This window comes from Neoarius graeffei, chromosome 12, assembly GCF_027579695.1.
Source record: "Neoarius graeffei isolate fNeoGra1 chromosome 12, fNeoGra1.pri, whole genome shotgun sequence".
NCBI lineage: Eukaryota > Metazoa > Chordata > Actinopteri > Siluriformes > Ariidae > Neoarius > Neoarius graeffei.
Window position 1 is genome coordinate 38,104,949 of NC_083580.1, and position 16,202 is coordinate 38,121,150.

General features: G+C 43.6%; 1 protein-coding gene across 10 annotated transcripts in view; it reads right to left on the bottom strand.

Moving 5' to 3' along the window:
- Window positions 1–16,202, bottom strand: part of sar1b (secretion associated, Ras related GTPase 1B) — a 291,304-nt gene that overhangs the window by 274,354 nt on the left and 748 nt on the right. The window lies entirely within an intron of this gene.

Consider the following 16,202-nt stretch of genomic DNA (forward strand, 5'->3'; position numbering starts at 1 on the left):
AATCTGGGTTCGAATCCCGGTGGAGACACCAAAAATTTGTAACCTGGTTTTCTCAAACTGCGTAGTGTCCCTGGGCAAGACACCTCATCCACATTGCACTCAGTCCACCCAGCTGTATAAATGGGTACCTGGCAAGCGGATGTACGGACCTATGTGGGATGCGCTTGGTAGCAGCATCGAACGTACCATTCCGTCAGGGTAATAATGTACCGTCGTAGAGTAGCCCTGGGCTAGATTCCTGACGTTAAACTTATTATTTATTATTATTCACCATATTCACATTTCAGAAACACCATCAACATTTCTTCAGAGTTCAGTATTTATGACAAAAATAAAATTTCATAATTTCTATTTAATCAACCTCTGTTTACATTTCTGACTAAAGAATTGTGAGTAAAGTTCTTTATGAAACATAAAAGCACGCTATATCAGTTTCTTTCCATTAAAAATATGAATTAATTGCATCAACAAATACAAAATCATCTATTAAATTCAGCAAAATCGTTATATTCGTGATGATTATATGGCATTTCTGCTCGACTTCCGATATGCATTTTTTGCAACCGGAAGAGCCGCTGTCACGTGATCATACGTCACAAAAACTTTCGGGCACAGCACAAGCGGGTAGATGAATGGAGAAGTGGATGACAAGAAAATTGTTTTTATAGTCTTAAAAGTACATCATACATTGGACATCATGGTGTATTGTGCTGCTTATGGTTGCAATAATTCCAATGGGAAATGCCCTGGAGTAAGTTTTTTTGCATTCCCCAAGGACCCGAAGCTGAGGAAAGTGTGGGCTCACCTGTGCATGCGCAGTAGGCTTCGCGCATGCGCAGTAGGCTTGGTAGGACAACTTTACAGAACACCTGTTGAAAAAAAACTTTGCACCTACTGTTTCCCACAAACTGTATTCGGACCATTTCACTGAGGATTCTTTCAACATTAATACTCAGGTACTGAGCGATATTAATTCATGAAACATGAAACAGGAAGCATAAGGATGAGAAAAAAAAAAAAAAAACAGTTCAAATCGGGAAGCCGCACACACCTGCGCCAGGCTGCACAAACGCGTGCAGCTTCCCGACCCAAACCGCCCCTCTCTCATCCTTACACTTCATGCCTCATGCTCCATGAACCAACATCGCTTTTTTTTTTTTTTTTTTTTTTTTTTAAATCGGATCTGCGCGATTCAGCCGTGAAAAAGGCGGCATCCGCCGAAAGGCGCACTGTTTGCATCCCTGCACGGAGGCCAGGGAACAGGGCAGGAATATTTTTGTTGATATGAGTGATCCGGTGCGATTTCGCGACCCCCCTGTTGAAGACCTCTGCGCTAAGCGACTGAAAGCCGAGATAAGGATTAGTATTATAATTTTGGGTGTATCATAATTCTGACTCGTTTCGCCATTTTGAATGTTTTCATCTCGGACTCTGGAAGCATTGTATCTCAATCAATCAATCAATGTTGAGAGAGAGCAACCCCTCCCCTCTCTGCTCCCTGAGTGGAGCTCGTCGCCTTGGTAACGGTGCAGGGAAAAGACACAATATGACAAGCAAAGAGCGCTTTTTCTCAGAGTTCCCTCTCCTCAAACAACGCTGATTTACACGGAAACGAAAGGAGCTATTCACAAAATTCTTTCACAGTGAGTGCTACAAGGCTCCCATGAACACATGTAATTTTTTTTGTCCCTAGTGTAAAAAATGTGGACACTAGAGCAAGTTAAAAACAAGTGACTTTTCTGATTTTGCAGTAAAAGCGCTGCCACGTTTATAATGGGAGTCTATGGGGCAGCGCGCCTGTCCGTTCCTTACTTTCAGGCTTCTCATTCAAAAACTGTAAATCCTATCGCTCAGGGAGACACATTGTGTGAATCAAGACAAGTGTGACTACAACTTTTGAGAAAATTGTGTGTGTAGAGTGAAAATTGTGGCTGAGAAAACAGTTTAAATGAGAAAGTTAGAGCTTTTTTTTTCAAGCTGCCTACACTCTAAACTCCTGAGCTCCACTGGTGTGTAACGCAATAGACACCCATTATAAAGTGTGAATTTGTCCAGATTTGATCATGGTGTTTGATCTGTGACTGATCAAATAGTATAGAGCCTAGCAAAAAAGTTGAATGCCAGATCCACACAGGAGAATTTTGTCTCCGTTTTAAAGTTTGAATCATGTCTCTGGGTGAAAGACAAAATAAGCGTCATCTCTGCTTCTGTTCCCTCTGATGTCTCCTCCGACGGCCCCGACACACTACTACCTCCGCCGAGTGCGCGCGCGCACACTGCATGTTGGGGCCGCGGATGAGTTACTCTCCCTTGATCAATGAAGTCGGCGGGGAATTTGTGGTTATTATCGGTACAAACAGCGCGAATCACAACTTAAATGAGTGCGGTTCAGTTTAACATTATTGTCAGTCCATTAGATTTAATTACATTTAATTTTATTAAAATCGAAAATTAATATTTAGAGCCTGTGGGCTACAAAAATAAGTCATTAAAGTAGCCGGCTGGACTTAATTGTGTAGTCGGCTGTATGGCCGGCAGCCGGCGCTTGTGGAAAGCCCTGATTTTCCCCAGTGAGTGACAAAAACTTCCGGTTCACGCGGTTGGGTTATATGTAAAAGTCGCGACTGGGAAAAAAACGAAAAAAAAGTTTAGGGTTGGGTGGTACGGATTAGGGTCGGTCGGGTAACCGGAAACACACTTTTTTTTTGGCCTCATGAATATTAGTAAGATAACCCTGACAGAACCCTGATGTTCTCTAGCTCTCACCGTTTCTGATTCAGCAAAATTTTCCATCTGCTAGTTTTGACATTATGATTCATGGGAGACTTTTCATAGCTTTACCTACTTATTTTTTTCAACTCAAACTGATTCATGTCAAATAATTATTTTAGAATACAACTGTAGCTCTTTTGATGAAAAATATTGTGAGAGCTAAGTGGTCAGAATGATATTTTAAAAAACCAGAAGTCAGAAACACGAGTATCAATTTCAATTCAATTAATTGGAATTGTTTACTGAATGTAGATCTCACAATTTTTTTTGAGGTTAGCCTTGAAAGCTGTGAATATTAATTGAAATATTCCCTCAGAAGTTTCAGGGGGGTGCCATGCCCCCCCGAAGGGTGTGACTGTGTCACACAATCTAATGTATCGCTTTTCATTCTCTGGGGGTTGGCAAGTATATGACTGGAATTCTTGAATATTAACAGCCACAACAGTCATCAAAAAGTCTAGGAAACACTAGTGCCAAGTCGTTAAAGCGTTTCTCATGTTTTGCCTGTTGCCACACTTTCATATTAGGGGTCGACCGATAATCGGCCTGGCCGATATTCTGCATTTTTAGGGTTATCGGTATCGGCCATAATTTCCACCGATATGCCGATAACATGCCTTTTTGCAGCCATTTCGTTCCTAACGCGACTGTCACTGCACGTCCTTTCCTGCACTCGCCTCTCCGAGTTCAAGAACACGGTCCACCCACCACAACATCTGATTTGTTTGGCACAAGAGATATAGCCAATCGACACGTGTAGCTAAACGCTGTGAACGGTTTTAAGGCGGCCGTACGCGCACTCGGGCAGAAGCGGCACAAGGGATACAGCCAATCAACATGCGTAGCTAAACGCTGTGAACTGTTTCAAGGCGGCCGTATGGGCACTCGGGCAGAAGCAGATCCCACTTCAAGGTAAGGACACGCTTTTGCCGTAATAAGTCATAAACACACAAGTTGCAAAAGCACATCATTCTATGTTTACATTCTTCATCTACTACTCGTTAAAATTGTCCATTTGCATCTGTGTAGCCAGGCAAACTTAGCTTATGGAAGGAAGCACTTGAATTAGCCTACAACCAACTAGTCTCGCTGAAACTACATGTAATGTTGTCCATAGTAAGCAGTCCCCAGCATAACGTAGGCTGCAGTCATTTTTAAATCCCCGTCTGGAAACGTTGTGAATGTGTCAGTAGTTCTACTCGAACAGTAGAATGACAGCCACACAGAGAGGTGGTCAAGGGAAGACGAAATAAAACGTAGTGTTTGTGTTCTGTAGGCTAGCGCAAGCCTACTGGCTATTTGTTATGGTGATGAGTAAACTTCATGACATGGCTCGTGCTCAAAAAGCGCATTGCACTTGTATATGTTAGGTAACTTTATAAAGCGCTATTTGAACATTTAAACAAGCCAGGTGTGATATGGTGCTAGTAGGCTGTGTAATACTGTAGGGAGTAGAGGTCTGCGCGGGTCGGATTTTTCAGTCCCGCTCCCGCCCGCATTGTGCAGTCCCACTCCCGCCCGCACCCGCAAAGAATTATGATTTTCAGTCCCGCTCCCGCCTGCGCCTGCCATATTTTGTCCCGCTCCCGCCCGCAAATCCCACATGATGCAGACAACGTTCGCATTATTTCTCAGGAAAGTTCTTGTCTTGACACAGCGTGATGGTGCCCCGCCCCCTACTTTGAGTGGATTTGAGCATAAATATCTACAGCTCACGTTTGTTATTATTTACCTTGTTTCTGAATTCAGCATGTAGTGTCTAATAATAATAATAATTATTATTAGTGCTGTCAAGCGATTAAAATATTTAATAGCGAATCGCACATTTTTGTCACATGAGAAACCATTGTAATTCTCTGATCAGCATAAAAAAAGTGAATGGGCTTGCTTTGTACCAATGTTTTTGTTTTTTTTATTGCAAAGCAGAGCTAGCAAGAGAACCATGAGTGAGCAACTCTAATCAGAGAGACAGGTTACACAGTGACGGTAGGCTTGACTCAATGCTATCCCAGAAATCCTTCCTGTAATATGCAAATTTGGCTGTCCAATCAGGCACAGCCAAATTTGCATATTACAGGAAGGATTTCTGGGATAGCATTGAGTCAAGCCTACCGTCACTGTGTAACCTGTCTCTCTGATTAGAGTTGTAGACTAACTCAAGCAGTAAATCACTTCACTCATGGTTCTCTTGCTAGCTAGGTGTGAACGGCAAGTCATTAGAGTGATCAAAGGATTTCCCGTTAGGGTGATCAATGGTAAATTTAAGATGCCATTCCTCACTCAATCTGACTCTCTCTGCAAATTTAGGCATCTTAAAATGTTTTTATTAATGCCAAATAAAATACCCAGCACAAATTATATATGATAGACATAAATTAATAATTTATAAATTTTATTTCGAACACGTTTTTAGTTAGCGGGACTGCAGCTTATCACCGCTCCCGCCCGCGCCGCATATGTGCATTCCCGCTCCCGCCCGCACCCCTATATGTGCACTTCCGGTCCCGCCTGCAATGAGCTTTCAAAATTTGTCCCGCGCCGCACTGCTTTGCGGCGGGTCCCGCGAGTCCCGCGGGAGTGCAGGGCTCTAGTAGGGAGTTTGTCAGGACGCTTGTTGTGGGCTCAGTAATTAATTGTGTCGTGGATGCACACTTGCTTGGATAAACGGTAATGAACGAAATACATCAATTAAACTCTTGACTTAAAATGTTCTTATGCTACTTCACATTGCGCTGTAATGTACTCCATTAGTATTTATAATTCTTGCGCAAGTGAGTCTCCTCGCTAGCGCTTCTGATTCAGAAAGCGATATACTCTTAAAGGAGCAGAGCCGCGCGGGGCCGCCCCCTCACTCCGACTTCCATTCTCTGAACAGACTCTTAAAGGAGCAGCCGCTCCTTTTAACCAGAGCTTTTAACACTCCGGCCCTGTCCACACGGCAACGGATTCAGGTGAATCCGATACAATTGTTTATCGTTTAGGCCTGGCGTCCACACGGCACCGGCGTTTTGGGTGCCCCAAAACGCAATCTTTTGAGAACGGGTCCCAGAGTGGAAAGATCTGGCAACGTTGCCGTTGCGAAGTCGTCTGGATGAGTAGAACGGATTTGTTTACGATGACGTCACAACCACATGACTGTCAGCGCTTCACGCCGGGTAGAAGTGTAACGAACTCGATGTGAGTTGTCAACAAATCCTATAACTTGGTTCATGAAACGCGCTTACAAAATATTTTCACTGTGAATATTTATTGTGCAATGGTGCAAAGTGAGAGAGAGAGAGTCAATTCCGCCAGAAAAAATAGGGAAAAAAAGGAGCGATCTCATCTCTTCAGATGTTGGTTTAAGTCCTACAATACATTCCTCAAAAAGGGCGTAGAAGAACAAATTAATCCATCAACGTGTAGCATTCAATTTATTCCGGACCATTAAAGACGCCGCCTTCCGCGTAGAATCATACGTCATCCTCGCCACCATATTGGATGGGTCAAAGCGGAGAATAAAGATGCCTCATTCATGTGCTGCGTTTGACTGTACCAACAGGTTTACCGTCCAAACGAGATCACATGGGATTACCTTTCACAGGTGAGACTGGAAAAATACTTTTCATTGTATTTGGTCATTATAATGTAATTTTACGAACAGATTTTTCTGACTTTGTGGCTAATATGAAGTCTCGCGCATAATAGTTTATGCGCATGCGTCCTTACTTCTATTGTTCTGGTGTCTCCAAAGGGACCGTCTTACAGCGCCCCTAGAGGTGTGGCATGTGTATTGCATCGTTTTCAGCAAGCGTTACCATATGGACCTGATATTTTACTAATCATTGCCCATGTGGACGCGATATTTTTTTAAATAACATCTTGTTGCCGTTGTCGTGTGGATGTAGCCTCCGCGGGCTTTCGTCGAAACGGGGGAACAGGGGCGCTGCGCTCTCTTACTCTCGGCGTGCGCCCCCTTACCGACTCCGTGAAAACATCCCAGCAACACCATGTGACAATGTGTCTGATCATCAAATACGTTATAATTGCTCCAAAAAAAATATTCCAATCATAGTAGATACACCGCCAGACGGTGCAAAAACAATCTGAATTGGCGTTTTCCAGACTGAGGCGCCATGTTGTTTAGTTGTTTACTTGTCGCGGCTGCTCTTGCGAGATTTGACATGGGTTACATACAAGGTCAGCTGACTTGTAGAGCAAGATTTCTCGAGACTGAATGACCTTTCACCCACTGGCATGGGAGCTTTTGACAGAAGTAGTTCGCGAGTTGTTTTTGTTGACACTTGAAGATGTCATCCCACGGCACGAAACGGAAGAAAGCCAAAGACTGCCCGGGGCAGAAGATGATTACTTCTTTTTCAATGTTGACAGACAATTTGTTACAATTTCCCTCTCAGATAGCCTCAGAATGTCCCATTGGAGCATTTTTCAAAGGCTTTGCACGGTGGGGGGGACAACCGGCACCATCTCTCCCCCCCGCTTCGCTCCCTTGCCATGGTGAGCGCCCTCATACTAAATTTTTCTAGAAAAAACCCTGCTCCGTTCTCACTTTCTCTATCCTGGCCGTTCTCATCTACATTAGAATGTAGATGGTTACTTGTTGTTACATAATATGGAGTGATAGCCTACGTTATGTTTGATTTTACTTTTTAAAAAATGCTGCAGGCAGCTCCCTACACTTGATTTGTTATTTAAAAACTACTTGAAGTTGGTAAGTCTTACTTAGTTCTGAGTGTAAAAGAATCCAGAGTGTATTTTCATTTATTTTCCACTGAAAATGGTAAGCTGTAATACAGTAGGGAGTGATTTATTTTTTTATTGGTGAATATTTTATTATTATTTTATTTCTCATTTTATTCTAACTAATGTTTGTCTTTATTGTACAAATGCTGCTGGCATCTCCCTGCACAAAATTTCATGTTCAATTTTACAATTAAACATACATTTCATGGATATGAAGGTCTGTGTCAGTGTGTATGTTTAATTTCATGTGAATTATAATGTTTACATTTATCGGTTGCACATATCGGTTATCGGCATCCCAATTCCATAATAATCGGTATCGGTATCGGCCCTGAAAAAAAACATATCGGTCGATCCCTATTTCATATGATGACACACAAACGAGTACACAGAGGACGTCAGTTGAGTAGGTGGTCCTTCAACGTGGCCCAGTACACAGTCACACCAGTGTATAAAAGAATGTCTCCATAGGCAGACCAGACCACCTCCAAATGTGGGCTGAGCAATCAGACCCCAATCACTGGGCTCTACATAAAAATCTGGAGAGCTGATTGCCTATTCCACACTGTAGAGACGAGCGAAGCCGTCTGGCTGCCACCTTAATAAGTTTAATTTATATAGCGCCTTTCTCACATCCAAGGTCACTTTACAATTAGGGGGGAAAATAAAAAATTAGAGAGTCCACCAAAAGAGAGTCAGGATGCAATTCCAAATGACGCAGCTACCACAGTCCCAACAGGTGCACAACCACTCACATCGACTGTATTTGGCTTGTGTTTAACCACCGTATCCAATCAAATTTGCCCCAAGAAAAGTATTTCCTGATTTCTCTCCCCCGCATTACCTCCTCTTATTTTCTCAATTTTACCCACTTTCCTTACACATCTTTATCGGGCTCCTCTTCATTGTTAGGTCCCCCCCCCCTTTTCCAGTTCAGTCACTGGTCAATTTTCTTTGAACAGCTCTTTTACTACTATTAATGACTTTTACAGAGATTATTTCAGTTTTTCTTTGAACAGGAAATCATATAACCGGACGTCGTCTGGGAAATAAGCCGTTGACCAGGAAATATGACCAACTCTGATTTAAGAGTACTTATCAATATACTTGTACTCAATTTAAACTAAAATCATGTAGTTAAAACAGATAATAATTCCCGTTTTGTCAATTTTTACAAGTGGGTGTGACGTGTAGGTGATTTACATTGTCAATTGTGCTTAGCCTAAAGTAAATTAAAATAATTACTGACCAAACTAGAACAATAACATCTCTTTATTTGCATCCCTCACTGCCATTTCTGCCCAAGGCTCTGGTTCTTCTTTCATTTAGGCTACTGAGACTAATTTACTCAGTTCATTGTTCCTTTTTGAATTTGAGCCGTTGAGCTCTCACATTCAACATTAAACATGTCGAGACTTTGGCTTTGATCTAGTCTAAGACATTTCCATCGAAAATCTGACAGTCACAGTGCTTATCCCAAATATCAATGTCAGATTTTCAAGTAAAACAGACAAGACGATGAGACAGATTTTCTGAGTCCCCCCTCCCCCTTTCAAGCAATCATAAAATGCTATATTGAGGTTTTTCACCCACGTGACCAAGTCATGTGAGGCTGCCATTTTGGACGTCACGGCTCGAATCAGTTTGAACGCGAGGAAGGCGACAAACGAAAAACATAAAAGAAAAAGGAGCGAGATGCAGAAAACACCTTCACTATCCAGCAACGTAGGGCATTTACAGGGCGAGCAGAGGGAGAGGTATTTGCAAAAATTGAGGTTAGCAGGCATATGGCCCTTTTCCACTACCCTTTTTCAGCTCACTTCAGCTTGCTTCAGCTCACTTCAGCCCGACACAGCTCGCATTTCGACTACCTCAGAACAGCACGACTCAGCTCGCTTCAGCCCTGCTTAGCACCCAAAACTCGCACGGTTTTGGAGTAGGGCTGAAGCGAGCCAAACCGAGCCGAGTGGGGCTAGGGGCGTGAGGAGACACTCCCCTGTGCACTGATTGGTGAGGAGGAGTGTCCTCACATGCCCACACACGCCCCACGAGCACACTGGGATCTGTAAACACCGTAAACCCAGAAGAAGAATTACGAATTACGAGAAGCCTGAAGCGCCTCGCCTCATCTATACGCTCTTGCCAGTATCTGTTGGCATTGTCGGTGACAACAAGCCACAGCACCAAGACCAGCAACACTAACGACTCCATATCCTCCATGTTTATTGTTTACTATCCGGGTCGTGAGACTACCGCTTAAAAGGTCACTGATGTCACTGTTTGCGCCGCCTAACGACATCACGTGACGTCCACCCACTTTCGCTAACTCCACCCAATGTATCCACCCACTTCCAGCCAGCACGGTTCAGCGCGGTTGTAGTCGAAATGCAACTCCAACAGCCCCACTCAGCTCGACTCAGCCCAACTCAGCACGGCACGGCTCAGCCCAACTCAGCCGCGTTTGTAGTGGAAAAGCGGCATTAGAGAACAACGTTTACCTGCTTCCACCAGGATTGTTCACTGACGTACGGAAGTACACGAAGCCCTCGATTTTACCTGACTTCGGCCCACATGATCTGTACAGGGATGTGATTTGGGGCTGGTGAAATTATCTGAAAATTTTAGCCGGGGGTCTGGGGGCTGCAGGCCCCCAGCTGGTCCAGGGCAGCGCCCTGATGGGGGGAAAAGGGGGGCAAAGCCCCCCGAAGCTCCTGGGTTCTGGGGTTTTCTGACTTAAAAATTGCACTAAAATGGCAAGCAAACACACAAGAAAAAAAACTTGTCATGATTAACAAATTCAAGCCAATTTAATGGTCAACATGCAACTCTGAGCCCCTATAGTAAATTCAATGATTCTTAACTGACAAAAAGCCAAAACATGAAACCTAAAAATGTCATTCTAAATTAAATCATCTGCATTAGAATAAATAGAAAATTGTATAAGGAAAAACAAAATTTATACTTTCAATTACTGTAGAAGTTGAACATACCTAAATGTGCCTTTTCAAACAAACATGATGCAACATAAGAATTCATCCACAAGTCTTCAGGAACTCTCAAAGAAAAAAGATGCTAGCATCCATGTCCAGTTCCAGCATATCAGTCACTTTTTTTCTGCAGTTTCTACTCTAGCAATGTCAACTTCATATACATAACTCTATAGTGTTCACTCACCAAAGGATAAATCATAACTCCACAGTGTTCATTCACTTAAGGATATTCAGAACTACTGTGTTCACTCACTTAGGTTTCGTTTCTATCCCGGGCTCCAGCCCGACTTTGCACGCTCGTAGCTCGGGCAGGGGAGGTCCCAGCATCCCTAAACTTGACAGCCAGAGTCCTCTGCCCTCCCCCCAAAGAACCAGCGCGGCAGGGCGCGCTAGCCCCGCGCCCCAGGGCGAAGAGCCACGGTGCTCGGCTTCAGTTTCGCTTTCCCATCGGCGGCTCCAGCCCGACTTTGGACGCTCGTAGCTCGGGCAGGGGAGGCCCCAGCATCCCTAAACTTGACAGCCAGAGTCCTCTGCCCTCCCCCCAAAGAACCAGCGCGGGCAGGGCGCACCAGCCCCGCGCCTCGGGACGTAATTCGCCCCAAGGCGAGCCGCGGCGCTCCGCTTAGGTTTCGTTTCTATCCCGGGCTCCAGCCCGACTTTGCACGCTCGTAGCTCGGGCAGGGGAGGTCCCAGCATCCCCAAACTTGACAGCCAGAGACCTCTGCCCTCTCCCCAAAGAACGAAATCGCTGAACAAATGTCTCGCAGTCTTATGTCCAATGTCTGTAGCAACCCCTTTCTCCAACCATTCCCAGCGGAACTTGTTTTTCACTATTCTGTCGATTTCTTTAACTCGATTTGCATCTTTACGCTCGATCACGGAGGCTGCCATCTTTCAACTCTTTGTTTGAAGCGAGCTATCTAACAAGCGGGTTCATTGGTTGTTACAGAGCGATGGGCCAATCACGTACCTCGTTTCATCTCAATGACAGAAGTACTGAAAGTCGGAACGAATAGGATACGAATGCGTATTTTTGAGCGAAAAATCAGAAAAAATTTTTTTCAAATTTTTAGGTGAAAAAAGCGGAATTCCGCGAATTCGCGGAAAAATCACATCCCTGTCTGTATACCTATGTCGTTAAAAACCCATCGCCATACACAGTAGGGCTGTCACGATTACCGGTGTACACGGTTACCGCGCTAAAATATTTTGACGGTGACCATAACCTTCTGAGTGTCAAAACCGCGATAGCTTCCATTTTCGCGAGACTTTGAACTTCCGTGCGAGTTTTCCCGCCGACGCCACTCAAGTTCACTCACTCACTGTCCGAAGTTCAAGCATGGCGGAAGGAGGAGACTGTGGTGGTCATCAAGATGAAGACATCTATCCGCCTTCCAAGCGGATAAAATCGGAAGTGTGGAAATATTTTGGATACAGTGAACCCTCGCTATAACGCGGTTCATCTTTCGCGGCTTCGCTGTTTCGCGGATTTTTTTTTTTTTACAGTGCATTGTGTTCAGAACACTGAACTTCAGCGAGTGGCACAAGAATGGGACCCGTTGATGTGTTGCTCGTTACAGTTTTCAAATATAATCGAAGGTGGCATGTCTGTTTACAAGAATCTTCTTGCCCAGAAGAAAAAAAGAGTGCCAACAACTACCCATAACTATGTTCTTCTCTCGGAAAAAGACACCTGCACCACAGCCTTCAGCAGAAAATGACGCTACAGCGGAGCGGAGTCAGGACGAAGAGGCACAGTCAGAGGGACTGTGAAATACGCGAGTCGCAATGTGTCTAACCTCGTATTCATTATTAAAAATATTATTTTACAGTATTATTACAGTATTATTATTTTAAAAGTATTAAAAACTGTCATAGTTATTTGCAAGAACGTTTTTTTTTTATTTCTTAAACAAATGCTTTACATTTGTATAATAGTTGTAAAAAAATAAAGTTGACTATTTCACGGATTTCGCCTATCGCGGGTCCTTTTTGGAACGTAACCCCCGCGATAAACGAGGGTTCACTGTATTTCAAAAATTCGGAGGGACAACTTGTTGATGACGGTGCTCCTGCATGTAGAGTGTGCAGAAAAAAGGTGTCAGCGAAAGGCAGAAATACATCAAATCTAATGACTCATCTGCGAGACCATCATCAGCATCTGTACAGCAAGTGCAAGGTAGGTTAACGTGTATGTTTTAGCTGAAATGCGCAAAGTAACTTTTGACGAGGGAAGAAGAAACATTATGCATTATGCTTCTTCCATAACCAGTTTTGCTTTACCATGATGTTGAAAACGGCAGTTTTCATTAGAATGTATTTATATATATATATATATATATATATATATATATATATATTTTTTTTTTTTTTTTTTACATTATATAATAAACACTGCACTTTTTAACCCATTGCTGCATGCTCCCTATTTCCACATACTGTACTTGCATCTCCAGGTCAGGATCCACTTGTCCACAGTCCAAACTTGAAAACCTGAACCACGCCCACTCAACCTGAGCCACGCCCACTCAAATAACCGTGATAATACCGTACACCGCGATAATTTTGGTCACAATAACCGTCATGTTAAATTTTTATACCGTGACACCCCTAATACACAGGTATTGATCTGAAAGCGTACAAGAGTTTGGATGCCTACAAATATTTTGTGTCAGGCTGGGTAACATGCCTACATCAGTGGGTCGTCCCTGGAGCCGGTGGTCGCCATCTTATTACAGCTAAGGTTTGTTCACATTTTCATTTACTTTCGGTCCTCAGGATAAACAAAATGTTATTAAATGTCATTGAAATAACTTCTTAGTCTGTTGAGACATGGCCCGTTATAAATTTGCTGTTACCAGGCAATGACCAAGAACTGTATTATTAGGGTCGGTGTCTGTGTTGTAGCAGTGTACTAGCAGCTAGCTGTTAGCACTAGCTAATGTCAACAACATATGTTACTGTAGCAATGTTTACGTTCAGTCATTTGGATGACTGTTAAAACCTTTCAGTCTCAAGTTTTTCCTTTACTGTAATTATGATCCGGCAGCTATTTACACCGGATCCAGCGTAAATAGCTGCCGGAGCGCGCTCCGGCTTGCTCCCCCTCAAATTAAGCAAGCCGGAGCGCGCTGCTTAATTTGAGGGGGAGCAAGCCGGAGCGCGCTCCGGAACCTCGGCCAGAGCACTCCGGGAGCAAGCCGGAGCGTGCTGCTTAATTTGAGGGGGAGCAAGCCAGAGTGCGCTCCGGCAGCTATTTACACTGGATCCGGTGTCTGTAACACGTTTTTTTCAAGCTGGTTCTCCCTCTCTGTCTGCAGCGTTAGTATGTAGCTTGACCTTCAAAATGGCGGACACCGGGGCGTCACGTGACCCTGTGACGTCAGGTGAAAAACCTCAATAGGTTGTACTTTTGCTAGTGTGTGTGTGTGTGTGTGTGTGTGTGTGAACTATAATGTGTTGTGTATGTGTGTGGGTGAGAGTAAAATAACATTCCAATACATAACTTCCCCATGCCTATAATATTCCAATACCATAAATGACCAAAATGCAGTGTTTGAGTTAAGGACTGCCCCCCCCTTCTGTCTTAATGCCTGTTGCAAAGATTTTTGACAAAGTACACTTTGACTTTAATAGGGTAGTGTGTATGTTTGTATGGATGTCATAGTATGTCTGTGTGCTTTGATGTTAATATGCCACTGAATACCAGTCCACCAGGAAAAATGAAGTCTGACTGTTTGTCTGCCTATCTCATCTCATTATCTCTAGCCGCTTTATCCTTCTACAGGGTCGCAGGCAAGCTGGAGCCTATCCCAGCTGACTACGGGCGAAAGGCGGGGTACACCCTGGACAAGTCGCCAGGTCATCACAGGGCTGACACATAGACACAGACAACCATTCACACTCACATTCACACCTACGGTCAATTTAGAGTCACCAGTTAACCTAACCTGCATGTCTTTGGACTGTGGGGGAAACCGGAGCACCTGGAGGAAACCCACGCGGACACGGGGAGAACATGCAAACTCCACACAGAAAGGCCCTCGCCGGCCCCGGGGCTCGAACCCAGGACCTTCTTGCTGTGAGGCGACAGCGCTAACCACTACACCACCGTGCCGCCCGTCTGCCTATCTATCCATCCTTTTTTCTTTTCTTTTGTACAGACTTGTGCAGGTGTTCCAGCTGTTCGAACATAAAGGAAACAGAAGAGAAAGAAGATAACTGCCCTGACACTGAGGGATAGCATGTCATGTGGTTTTTACCTCTATTCTATTCCATTGATATCATTATCATTCATTTTATTATGATGTTTATTTATATATGTATATAAGTTTATGCCAGTCAATGTATACTTGTTATGATTGTTTTTATGTGTTGTATATAGTTGTGAGTGAATAAATGAACAAATGAATACCTGAATGTTCCTTATCACTGATAATTAGAATTATTTCCATTTATTGATAAAAATGACAACATGAAAAGGTCTACCTTATCACCCATTTGCATCATTGTTCTTTGTGCTATAAATAAAGCACTGTTTGGAATCCATTTAGCCCACTTTAGAAATACATGAATGGTTATCACTGATAAATTGTTTCCATTTATTGATCAAAATGACAACATGAAAGGTCACTTGCATCATTGTTCTTCGGGCTATAAATAAAGCACCATTTAGAATCCATTTGGCCCACTTTAGAAGGATATTTTGGGAGATTCCTTCATGTTGGTTACATTTGACAACACCAGGCAGGCTGTCATTTTTCCAGTTTGTTGTCGTAAATCGGCTACGCAATTGGTTTAGCGCGGTCACGTGGTGTCTCGTGACGTCAAAATCGCAGTCAGCTCTGAGGAAAATAGTAGAAAATGTCTCGATTTAAAAAACGAGTGCGAGTCTGTGACGCGGAAAGTTTGCTATAAGTGTAACATAACTTGGTCCTTTTTATCAGCTAAAGAGCATGTGGTTCAGAGACGTCGGAGCGACCTAAAACGAAAACGGGGTTCACCTTATGGTCTAATAGGGGGTCCATGCAAATGGCACTGTGCACACACGTAAAAATGATCACACACTATCAATACTCACAGGTGAAATGTCCGTCCACAACCTTTGACTCGACTGTTTGTACAGTTCACATGCAGGCATTTTTCTTGTAATTTCTCTCACCAACTACATAAATAATTTGTCCAGTTTTGTGTAGCTTCCGGTAGTCTAAATGACCGTTCCACTCCGCAGGTGTGAACAGAACAACCGAGGCAGCTCAGTACTCCCGAGTCATACAAAAGATTGGTTCAAAATATACGACTCGTTCACGGAAAACATCACTAACCACCATTTGCGCAGGGCTCAGCAGCGAATAAACCCGCGTCCCTGCAGTCTCCAGCGTGCTCTTTTCGCCGGCGCAGTTCTTTTATATTGATTCGACCATGCATGGTTGGATGCCATCGTGCGACAGTAACGTAAAGCCTCATCCGTTGAGTCACTTCAGAGTAACCAATTCGCTCCTTCGCAATCATTTACTTACGAAGCAAAGCAACTGCTTACCAGCTAACAATAGCCCAATATCAGTTGCTAGCGGTCACTACTTACGTGTCACTTGTACGACATAGAATCCAGCAATTATTCTTCGATGGTTATTTAAGACAATCACAGAAAATCAGCATAGCATATAAACCAAAATGACATCGGAAGACGTAATCCTC